Source organism: Triturus cristatus, chromosome 7 (genome assembly GCF_964204655.1).
Source record: "Triturus cristatus chromosome 7, aTriCri1.1, whole genome shotgun sequence".
NCBI lineage: Eukaryota > Metazoa > Chordata > Amphibia > Caudata > Salamandridae > Triturus > Triturus cristatus.
In genome coordinates, this window is record NC_140590.1 from 1,210,187,002 (window position 1) to 1,210,199,819 (window position 12,818).

At 47.3% G+C, this 12,818-nt stretch overlaps 1 protein-coding gene across 4 annotated transcripts in view; it reads left to right on the forward strand.

Moving 5' to 3' along the window:
* The window catches only part of LOC146811612 (very long chain fatty acid elongase 4-like), a 148,850-nt gene that overhangs the window by 31,278 nt on the left and 104,754 nt on the right, over window positions 1-12,818 (forward strand). The gene's annotated exons all lie outside the window — the stretch shown is intronic.

Sequence of the window (12,818 nt, forward strand, 5' to 3'; positions counted from 1 at the left end):
TGTGGAGATTTAGGTTTCTTTCAGTCTACTATAATATGGAAATGTCTCTATATAAACCCTAAAGGACGTCAACAAGGGGAAAAGATTTGGTCTTTGGTAAGGGAATGGATGGGGAGATGATTAGCAGGGGACTACAGCATACTACACCTTTGTCGTTGCATATATGACATCTGTATAGCACTAGCACTTTGAATGAGCATATATGATATTTGTAGAGCATCTGCACTTTGAATTGTTTATCAGAATATAGGGAGGCTCTTTTTTTTTGATCTCGTTCTGTTTAACATCAAAGACATTTATGGGGTGGGGGAAACAAGCATTGGCAAAGTCAGAAGTTCTCGCCTATGCAAGAACTATTAGGTTTGCCAATCTGTTTTAGCAATGTTGTGCACCAGAGTGGCTGCTGTTCAGCATGTCTGAAAGTTAGTGGGGAGTGGCGTGAAGTGGAGTGATTTAAAGTGGAGTGATTTAAAGTGGAGTGTTATGGAGAGGAGTGGAGTGTCATGGTGTGGCGTACAGTGCTGTGGAGCGTCATGGAGGGAGTGGAGTGTAGTAGAGTTGAGTGGCGTAGAGTGGAGTACAGTGTCAGAAATGAGTAGAGTGTCCTAGAGTGGCGTGGCTTCTTAGAGTGTCGTGGAGTGCTGTAGAGCAGAGTGGAGTGGCATAGACTGTGTTGGGTAGAGTGTCCTAGAGTGGAGTGGCTCCTTAGAGTGTTGTAGAGTGGAGTAGATTGTCATAGAGTCATAAAAGAGTGAACGAGTGAAACAGGAGAACTAACTCACATACCTCAAACTGCCTTTGTGACTATGCCCCTTTATTTTTATAGTATTATATTTATACATGAATGCCGTTTTCCCAAAATAAACCACTGAATCGCCGGTCAGACAGTAGGAATAATTCTGCAGTCAATCATGCTGCTTCAACTTGTCAGACCCTTTCTGGTCCTTATTTTCACAGAGACTTCCACTCCAATCCATATACAAGTAACAGGTCTACCGGACAGTTCAAGAGAAGAAAGAACAGGATATTGTTAAATATGTGCATCTTCCCCAACCCTTAACAAACACCACAACATTTAGTGCCACAATTGAGCTGTATAGCTCTCACAGTGCCATCCAAGGTCATGCATAACTTGCATTAACACACTCCTCCTTGTCAATTACTGACCAGAAGGACATCAGAAGCTCAACCCCCTATCATATTTAGACGTTTCTCTGAGGTCATAGCCAAGAATTTATGTGGCAGCCTATCCCTCCTTCAGGAGGCAGGGGTTCGAGTCAGCATCCTGTCTATGGGGACGACACCCCGCCCCCAAAAGTAAAGATCCACCTGAAACGAGTAACAAAGAGTCTCGTGCCCCTCCGCAACTGTGGGAAGCAGTTCAATAGCAGCAGAACAGCACCAACAGTGTGAGCCACGCATCTTCTCTTATTGAAAGTTTATTTTTATGCAAATAAACATATCATCGCCCCTTTTACGCTTGATGCCCATTTACCACTTGGAATCAATAACATATGCAAAACAAAAAAATACAATCCTAAGAGTAGTTGTGATGTTGGGGTGATAGTTGATCTATAGCATGCCTCTCTGTTCAGGAAGGCGACCAGCGGGTGTGATCTCAATAGAAGGTCCATGAGCTCTATGGAGCCGCACTTCAAGAGTCTTAAACTATACTTTTTTTTTTTTTAAAGACTCAGTCCTTAAAGACATGATAATGCTAGCTGTAATAAGTAAAGCAGAACAAATTGCAAAGGACAAAAAAGCCTCCACATGAAAGGGTTTATCTATTTTTATTTATTTATTTTGTTTCCTGCCAAAAATCTATGGGGAGAAATTTAATTTTAAAATAGCTACATAAAAATGGAATATACGCAAACCTGTTTTATAGTAAAACTTTGTGTTTGACTACCTCTTTCCAGGGTTCTTTTTGCTTATTTATTTGTTCCTACGGTCAGGCACTTGCGTTAACAACAACAACAAAAAACATTGTGAACTGTGGTAGTTGTCCATGCCCAGCCTAGCCATGCTTCAGAGCACAATCTGCCCTACTGAGGTAGAGACCTTTACTCAGAATTCAGAAACAGCGTCGCTGTTAGAACTTCATTTCCAGGGGGAAAATAATGTCTCATTTCAAAGCCAGTGTAGGAAAAAACTCTAACTTTCCTGATTAAAGGCTCATGATCAGCAGAAATGTCACCGGTTACAGAAAATGCATGAAGGTTCTATGAAGGCAAGTAAAGGGTTTACGGGCAAGCCCAGAACAAGAGATAAAATATCATCTAACGATTGTCTAATTACAGTTTGGATTTTTTGGTGTACTGTACCGCTATAATCACATGGGTGTAAGGAGCACTTTACATGTTGGACCTTGGGCAGCAGCCCTGCACAAGATGCATTTTTGATTTTGCATTGCAAGCCTGTATGCCTTTGCCATTTTTAGGTCTCGCCTGACCCAGTGCATGCGCTGGTCTGGCGAGACTTATTGAGAGGGCTCCAAAAAGTGCTACCAGGCCAGCCTAGAGCTACAGTGCATGTGCGCGGGCGCGCACGCCACTTTTACCGCGATTACTTACACTTGCGGCCGCTTTGATGTTTGATCGCGATTGTGATCACTTTCACTTTTGCGGCCGCATGGCCGCTAGCATTGCCAATAGGTCTCGCTTTTGGGACCTTATAAGTGTTTAGTTATGCAACTGTTGCATGGCTAAACACTTGTAAGGTCCCAAAGGCGAGACCTATTGGCTATGCCAATGCTTGTTTTTTATCTGACTGCGTCTGTTACTTTGCCTTACCCGTGAAACCCTTTTCCAGAATGTAAACAAAAGCTATATAAACGATTTTAAAAAGTGCAAGTGTTACAGAGAGAGCAGCAGGCAGGGGAAGTAGGATGGACAAAGAAATAGTACCCCAATCACAACGGGAGCAGTGGACGGGCCCAGATTAACTAAACTCAATCTGTGCTTGGTCCCTCCTCCACAGAAATGACCAATATGGCGTTTATTCCGCAATGTCCAATTAGAGGAGCCTTTAAAGACGTGTGACGCAGAAGCGCACAAATGGTAAGCATGGGCGGGCTCCAAGCCCTTTACTGTATACAACAGTGTCTAGCAAGCGAGACGCATGCACTAGCAGGCTCTACCTTAAAAGGTATGGGACTGTGATTCTGAATGCAATGGGGACAGCGCGAGGGTGGGATCAAAGGCATGGCTAAAAGGAACAGTATGTTTTGTAACTATTTTGATAGTCTTTCACCTTCAGGTAACTGCATGTACAATAACGCACACCTTAAAAGAAAAAAACATGCAAATTAAACTAATCAGTGACAGGGGCGGCTGGTGACATTTGAAAGTGGTGGGGCGTAAAATGATTGGTATACTGCACCGTTGCGAGCGAGCGTAGCGAGCCCGAACCCCCATAAGGGGGGGTTCGTTGCGATTCTCTTTCTGTGAAAATTTTGAAAAAAGAGAAGAAAAATGGTGCATTCTCAAGCAAATTTGAGAAAGCAGGAAGGTTAATAAAGCAATTGTGAAAGTGCCTCTGTGAACTGTCACTTTTCTCTTTACCCATCTCTCTCCCAGAATTCACCACCTTCACCTGTAAGTGGCTGCAAGCTGCTCTATCGGTGTCACTCTCTTCCAGTGACACTCTCACTTTCCCATCATCTAAGTATCCCTTCCTACCTTATCTCTTTCGCTATCTCAGCATCTCCCCTCCTCTGTCACTGGCTGGGTGCTGCTGACACTGCGCGGTGACTGTCTCTTGCTGCCCCCATTGTCTTGCAACCCCCCATGCTCTCCTATCTTGCTTCCTCTTTCTATCTTGTTATCTCTTCCTATCTTGTTGCTGTCACATCCATCTTGCTTTCTATACCTCCCTACATCTCAGTATCCCTTCCTCCCTCGTCTCTTTCTCTGTCTCCGCACCTCCATTTCCCCGTCATAGCAAATGACAAGTAGTTACGACAGAGCACATCTCACACAAGAATCGGATGAACTATCTCTAGACTCTACTATAGTGCCTAATATGTACCGGTGATTGCAGGTGGTGGGCACTTAGCGCTGCCACTCTTTTAATGTCCGGCGTCCGGTCCGGGGCGTATTTCTCATCATCGGCCTTCACCCCCACAGCAAGAGAGAAAAGTCAGTTAACCAGGGAATAGAAAGAGAAGGAAACAGTGACATAAGGGAACGAGGGTGCAGAAAGGAACGTGTGAGAGTAACGGAGCTGACTAAATCCCCATTGCTTTTATCATTACAAAACGAAAGCAGAATGGTTTAAAAAGACCACGTTTGTGAATACAGAGCCGCAGTATGCATTTTGTTTTCCAGTGCACGCACCCAACAAGCATGTATTTCAGTACCTCTAGGAATAGTGTGCTTTCCCACCCAGGGAAAACATGGTTGTTCAAAGAGCGAGGAGGCAACAAAAGTAGGGCTTCACTGGCAAACACTGTAATGTGGCGCTAATGTGTTTAGGTGGGAATAAATCAATATGGCCACCTTGCTTTAGTTAGTTAGTTAGTTTTCATATTTTTAATGTTTTATTTCTCTCTACCCTGAGGCTGCACTTAGAAATTGAAAAATGTCAGCAAAAGACTACGTTTCCAGCCAGTGTTTTTCTTTTTTTGATCCATTTCACAAGTAAGCAAATAAACGAAAGGAGGAAAGAGAAGATAATACCTGTTTCTTGAAGTCTCCGACCGGTTTTTACTACATGAGGAGGAGCGAGACAGAGAGGGAAGAGGGGGAACAAAGGAGGGGGAGGCAGCTGCCAGCAGCGGAAGAACTGGACTCAAGCAGTGACTTACGACAGAGCACATATCACAATCGGTTGAACATCATGAACTATCTATCTATAGCGCCTAGTGAGGCCTAATGCCCATTGCTTATATCATTAAAAAACAAAAGCAGGATTGTTTAAAAAGACCACGTTTGTGAATACAGAGCCGCGCACGCAGTATGCATTTTATTTTCCAATGCACGCAAAAACATTCTTCAAAGAGCGAGGAGGCAGTCGCGAGGGGGGGGGGGTCGCACGGGAGAATACAATTAAAATTAAGACGAAGACTTACCTGACCGCCTCTGCTCCTGGTCCGCGTTGGCGCCTCTGCCCTCTTCAAACTGGAACAGCACGTCAGCACTGGAGTGGCAACCCCTCAGCCAATCCTGGCGCTGCTGCAGCGCCAGGATTGGCTGAGAGCACAGCTTACTCTTCGCACCCCGCCTGCCCATTAGGAGACCGAGGGGCTCCTAATGGGCATGCACAAGTCCGTGAAAACACAAGTGCGCATGACTGGGCACGGGCTAAACATTAGCTCACCTTGCCCACTCATGCACACTTGTGCTGCAGTCCTGCCTGTCCCTGGCTGGTCTGACAATTATGCCAACCATAAGTGCTCTCCCGAGGCCAACCAAGACCGACTAGTCCTACTTCAATTTCATAGAACCGGTCTATGAAAAACGAGCCCAACCGGGAGCACGTTAATCCAGGGGAACGTCAGAGTCAGAACAAGCTATTCTGCCAGAGTAGCCGGTAAGCGACGGCGAGGCGAGCTCTCCACACCGCGGTAACTTTTAAGATAAGTAACCTTATATTTTCCCATTTCATGCAGCAATTGGCACTCAACTAACTGACTGACACCCTGAATGAAGATGTCCAACTTGCGAAACAAGGTAATTGACCCAGACAGTTTGCTTCTCGCTTTTGGCTTCGTAACGCTGAATCAGCAGACGGCAACGCCGTCAGTTCACATAGCCTTACGCTTACAATGCACCGAACCTTCAGTTTGTTACCATTACCCTACAATCTCATTTTGAGACGCAACATACTAAACCGATTAGCTAACAACGACGGCTCGCTCGCCCTTAGGGAAACGAGCAGTAATGAGAATAACAACGATAGACTAATCGCATCACTTAAGCGACCTTATTCAATACAATGAAGAATCACACCAGTAAGAGAACCGAGATAGCGTTCACAAAAACCTTTTGTAGTGAGTCCCTCCTTTTAATAAGCATGCACCCTGTAATGAAAGAAGGCGCGACAGCAACGCAGTCCATTGATTTAAGATATTGATGTCAACAGGGCATAAAGCACGAGAATATCGTTTTAGCATTGTATAGTATCACGTTAGGCTGTCATTTAATCCTTGATTGTCTTTACAGGAACAGATACAACCGGTCTGACTTCCTTAAATCGAAGGTGGTGAGTACTTTTCTCCACCTCCAGAAAAATAGTGGAGAGCCCAATTAAGCCCTCCATTTCACCTTCCGGTCCTGACGAAAGCCTCTAGACCCTGCATGGGGCTGAAACATGTTGACCAGATAACAACAGATTCATACCAGTGCATAAAACTAATAATCAAGTTTATTCACATGCACGAACACCATTTTTAATTTCCCTCTGTCAAGAACCCCAAGAATAAAGGACACGGGACTTGACTTTAGGAATTTTAACACCACAGTTCACAGAGCACGAGCACGCCCTCGTTCCATTATCTCTGACCACTACTGTACAACCAGTTGGTCTTCCTCCATGGGGAGGTTAGCATTTGGACAATAAAAAGCCCAATGATCATGCTATCACGATACACTACGGCGGAGAATCAAGATATACCGCCTAACGCCAGTGTACGTATATGAGGGTTTTTTAAGGATGCCCAACCACGTAAATTAAAAGACCCTGGTACACAGGACAAGTGGTCCATTCCCCCACCCTGATATCTTTGTACTAACCCCTGGAAGCCGAATGGACCTCTGCTTCTTTTTCCCTCCCCCCATTGATATATTACAATGCATGTCAGTCAACATGATGCCGGACCGCCCACGGTCCGACGTCATGCTGACTGACATGCATTGTCAGTTCTCCCTCGGCGTCTCTGAATTTAAGTAAACTAATTTCAGAGATGCCGAGGGAGCTGCGGGCGTGGGCGGGGGCGGGGGGGCATTTCCCCAATGCCCCCAATGGACGCACCGCCACTGAATTCAGTGATAGATGCACCATTTTATGTTATGAAATCTCTAATGGTAAATGTGACCACTGCACATGCCTGTGTGCGTAACAGAGCCACAGAACTGACTTCAGGTTGTTGCAGTGGGGAATAGTTGCTTGTGCGTTTTTAGTGTTATGAGGTTCCAACCTTTGACAGAAAGCACTATGCAATAACCAAGTCAAATATTTTAAACTTACATTACACTCTGTATAGGACAGAGTGCAGCAGAACACACAATTTTTTTAGAATAAAATAAAAAGAAGTGTTTTTAAAATCTAGATTATTTTTTATAACTGTCCATTAAAAGCTCGCACTGTACAGCTCAGCTGGTCACCGTACATATACCACTCAAAAGGAATAAATCAATCTGATAAGGCCCCACAATTATATTCTATTGTAATTGTATTTATATAGAGCTTAATACCCCTGATGAGGCAGTGAAGCACTTTTCAGGGAGTTGCACGGTACTCCGAAACTCAAAGGATTAGTGGTGGATTAGTAAAGGGAAATATAAATTGTTAATTTGAGCGGTGAACATGTGAGTCTTTTAGTTTGAATAGGATTGAGGAGGTAAGAGTTTATATAGTGTTATTTGGGAGATCATATTAGTTAGATGAGGTTTGGGATCAGTCAAAGAAGGGAAATAATGTAGTTAGCCACTACACGGACCCCACTATCTCAAGAGTACATTTACATGGACCTGAACACTACACATTACCTTAACCGTGGTCCTGAGCCTAACACACTCCCGCCCAACCTAATCCTCACCCTGCCCCTAAACTTAAATCAAACTTCCTTAGACCACTAATCTTAACCCTAAATCCAGCCCCTACTCTCACCCCTAGCCTAACACTAGGCTTCACCTTGAACCTGGTCTTAAATCGTATTCTAACTCAACTCACACTAAGCCTAACTGCAAACTTTACCCTATTCCTACACTTAGCTCTTGTCCAAAACTCTATTCATTCCTCTCCGGCTAGAAGTAACACTAACTCCATCTGTGTCCACGTAGTTCTGTTATACATGGTGGAGTGTGCAGATGTAATGGTGTGTATATAAACATCAGTCATCTGAGGTCATTAGCTCTGTGACTGGCCCGTGGGGGAACCTTGGGCATGGCCAAGCCGAAGTGGGCATCGGAGAGATTTGTCTGTTTCTGAGCCTCTGGAGGTGATTCCTGAATCCATGCCCTCTGACATCTCTGGGGGTAAACTGGTTGTAATGCAGTACTGCTGTTACCAGAGAAAATGAAAAGCACAATGCATTACCGGAGTAATCAGTGGGCATTGTGTCTGGACAACCACCAGGCATATTGCAGCTATGAGCTTGCAGGGCATTGGCATGTGGTTTAAATGCCCCTAGTGGCATTTTGGCCAATCCCCAGCTTTGCTTGCTTGAGCCATTGTAGCCACACACATTCCTGTCCTTGAGCGGCTTTAAGGAGAGTGCTCTCCAGATAACAGACAGCCCTACATATGTCCAACTCCCTCACTTTTCCCCCACCCACAGTGGTCTTCAACTGGACTGGTTTTCAGCCCTGGAGTTAGGAGTATTATTATTATTTATTATTATTTATAAGTTTTATATAGTGCTAGCTAGACCCGGGGGTATCAGAGCACTTTACATACATAGGTGCATAACATAGCATGACAGAGGGATGCATACAGATAAAAGCCAAACATTATAAGTAGTCGTACATTGCATAGCAGGACATAACGGTGCATGAGGATATAAGCAACACGTTATAATTAGGCATGCAGTGAAGGATATAGGGGGAGCTCACGAGGTTGAAAACAGTCCGGTCTCCACTTATCCATGATGGACAAATAAGCAGGGAGTCAACTAGATTATTGGAGTCCTGGTTCGTTGACTGGGGCGGTAAGGTATTTCTTGAGGAGAATAAGTTTCAGGTCCCTTTTGAGGCACAGGAAGGAGGGGTTGCATCTGAGGTCAATCGGAAGTGAGTTCCATATCCTGGGTACTTTACCAGAAAAGGATCGGGACTGAGTGGTTGTCTTTTTGAATTTCGGCGGGATGAGAAGAAGTGAGTTGGAACTTCTCAGGGATCTGGATCTTCCAGCTTTGACCAGTTTGCTGTTAAGGTAGTTGGGGGAATGTGAGTGTAGGGTTTTGTGTGTGATGCAGGCCAATTTGTAGCTACAGCTGCCTTCAATGGGTAGCCAGTTGAGGGAGTGGAGGGATGGTGTGATGTGATCAATCCTTCTGACGCCCGTTATGAGTCGAGCAGCCATGTTAAGGACTGACCTTAGAGGGGCTAGGTGAGCTTTTGGCGTCCTTGTAAGGATAGTGTTACCGTAGTCCAGTTTGGGTAAGAGTAGGGGTTGAACAACAATCTTGAAAGAGTCTTGGGGAATGAAATGTTTCATTTTCTTCAGGTGTTTTAAAGAGTACAGTGCACATTTTGTAGAATATTTGATGTGGTCCTTCATCGATAAGTTCTTGTCCAAGGTAATGCCTAGTGACTTAACCGAGTCGGTTATAGCGAGGGAGCAGTTTAGGGCATCCAGGTTCTTGAGCCAGTCATGGATAGGAAGGAGTAATCCTGTCCCTCGCTTACGCAGAGCGAACCTCCACTTACTTTCCTCATATATTGCTACAGGACTAACTGATTGAGAGTCCAGTGTTCTTGAACCATCCCAAAGTCAGGGTGTGCAGTCCCTTTTACAATACCAGCACTAGATCCACAGACCGTCCCCAGATTGTGGGTTACCAAGGGCTACATGCATGATGCAGATGGGCAAGTGCAGCGGCCCCATACCTTTTCAGAGGGTACAGGTTTGACATGCAGGCCGCTTATAACTTCCGAGTGTGAGTGTTTGCTGGAGACATACCAAAGTTGAGCACACAGAGGTATAGTTTCCGCGCCAGATCACTTGAATGCTCTTATCTGTAGTAATAAGGACACAAAGCTAGGACTGCAGGGTACAGTGCAGAAGATGCATCAATTCCCATATGCAAAGACCGTTCATGCTTAGAAGTGGAGATGTTTAGTGCAGTTGCTCTGTGGCTGGGTTTGTGGTTTAGATGATGGTTGGATCGGAGTGGCAGTGTATCATGCGGCCTCCCCATGGATAGCTTTGCCGATTGGTGGCCCTGTCTTAGACAAGAGGTGCACTGTGGCTGGGATTTGGGTTTGTGGTTTAGATGATGGTTGTATTGGTGTACCAGTGTATCATCAAGGGCTCCCCTTGAATGTGTTTGCCGATTGGTGGCCCTGTCTTAGGCAAGAAGTGTGTATTTCCCTTGTCTTCTTCAATCAATCAATCAATCAATCATAGTATTTATAAAGCGCGCTACTTACACGTCAGGGTCTCAAGGCGCGGGGGGGTGCTGCTACTGCTCGAAAAGCCAGGTCTTGAGGAGTCTACTGAAGGTGAGTAGGTCTTGGGTCTGCCGTAGGTGGGTGGGGAGGGTATTCCAGGTCTTGGCGGCGAGGTGAGAGAACGATCTGCCACCAGAGGTCGCTCTTCGTATGCGGGGGACTCTGGCGAGGGCGAGGTTGGTGGAGCGTAGCTGGCGGGTGGGGGTGTAGAAGTGGAGTCGTCTGTTGAGGTATGCTGGTCCGGTGTTGTGGAGTGCCTTGTGTGCGTGGGTGAGGAGCTTGAAGGTTATCCTCTTGTTGACGGGGAGCCAGTCAGAGGTTAGGGAGGTTGTCGATCAGGGTGGTGAAGTTGGTGTCGTCGTTGTTCTCGATGTGGAAGTTCAGGTCCCCGAGGAGGATGTAGTCCGTGGAGGCTAGGGCGTGTGTGCTGACGAAGTCGATAACGGAGTCGCTGAACTGTGGTCGGGGTCCGGGGGGGGGTCTGTAGACAAGGGTTCCTCTGAGGGTGGTGTTTGGGTCGGTGTGGATCAGCAAGTGCAGGTGTTCGGCGGTGCTGAGGGTGTCGTCGGTGTTGGTCGAGACTCTGAGAGTGTTCCTGTGGACGATGGCGATTCATCTTCCTACTCTATTGGTGCGGTCCCTGCGGGAGATCTTGTAGCCATCCGGGATGGCTATGGCGATGTCGGGTGCCGAGGAGGAGGTCAGGAAGGTGATGTCTGGGGAGGTTGAGTCAAGAAGGTCCCAGATTTCAACAGCGTGTTTGTGTGCGGAGCGGGTATTGCGGAGGATGCATCTGAGGTGGTTGGGTTCTTTCCTGGTCGGTGGGTTGGCGGGTAGGGTGCTAGTGAAGCTGCAGTTCAGGCAGGAGAAGGTTCCTTGGGTGCGCTTTGGGGCGGCCAGGCAGCAGGTGCGTGATTGTCCAGCGTTGAGTGCGTTTGAGTGCGTGGAGGGAGCTGGAGTCATAGTGGAGGTGGGCGTCGTGGCGTTTGCGGGGGCCAGGGGTTTTGGTGCTGGGCGTGGTCTAGGCGCGAACGGGCTCGGACAGGCTTCCCTTAGGCGCGGCAGCGGCGCAGCCGCGCAGCGATCGCCATAAGGAGAGGAGGAAGGGAGCGGACGAATGGGAGCGGGGGGGCGGGGCCACAGGGGTCGCAGCGGCGGGAAAGCAGGAACGGCGAAGGGTACAGAAGTGAAAAAGGGCACAGCAGAACAGGGGAATGAAGGAGGCGAAAAACGGATACAATAAAAACAATAACAAATACAGCCAAAAACAAAGCAAGCAAGCAAAACCGAAGGCCTACCACTGGCCACCAGGGATGAGGCGCAGGTGGTAGCCTACGGGTGGAGGCGGGCCTCGAACACAGTCAGCAGTGGCAGCTGGGCTCAGAACAGGTGGAGCTGCGCGGCGTGGGAAACGACCTGTCTGCCTGGAGACAGGGTCAAGGGTCGCTCTCTTCACCGCGCAGCGGCCGCCATAAGAAGGCGAGGTGGGAGGGAGGAGCAGCTGGGAGGAGGGAGGGAGCGGACGAATGGGAGCGGGGGGCGGGGCGGCAGGGGACGCAGCGACAGGAAAGCGGGAACGGCGAAGGGTACAGAAGTGAAAAAGGGCACAGCAGAACAGGGGAATGAAGGAGGCGAAAAACGGATACAATAAAAACAATAACAAATACAGCCAAAAAACAAAGCAAGCAAGCAAAACCGAAGGCCTACCACTGGCCACCAGGGATGAGGCGCAGGTGGTAGCCTACGGGTGGAGGCGGGCCTCGAACACAGTCAGCAGTGGCAGCTGGGCTCAGGACACGGGCACAGTCAGGTGAAGCTGCGCGGCGTGGGGAGCGACCTGCCTGCCTGGAGACAGGGTCAAGGGTCTTCTTGATAGATCTGTAAGCGGCCACTGGTAACGTTACGTGTTCTGGAGTCCAGATGCACGTTAGACATTTGAGTGTAGTGTTATCGAGGTAGAGGTGTGGTGCAGTGGCCAGAGCGGCTCACTCCGGAGCACGGGGCTCTCGTCTCGATCCCCGGTGACAGCAGCAGCTCAGCTCAGCACCCTGTGACTCTCTAGGCAATAGCTCACTTGATCCTCCCAATGGCCCCCAGCACCTTGAGACCCCTAGGGGTGATTAGTTTGAGCTTTACAAATACCGGACACATACGTACATGTATTTCACTACATAGCTATAAGTGCATGGCTTTTCCTGCTACATATGTCACATTGCTGTCAGTGGAAGCATATTGTGATTGCCCGTTGCCAAGTGATGTGTTTTGGTGATAAGTGTCTGTTCTCATTTTTGAATTCATGAGAAAAGGATGGTGATTGATGGCGCTGAACTTGGTAAGTTCTCCCGGATACAAGTTTGCATCTTTCAGGAGTAACTAAAGCTGTTATAATTAATGGGTGTGTCAGGAGGCAGAGGCCTTGACTGAGGGGTGTATTGCCTATATTTAGTTGTAGGTGCAGTGCTTCAGTGGAGAGGTTTCCTACAA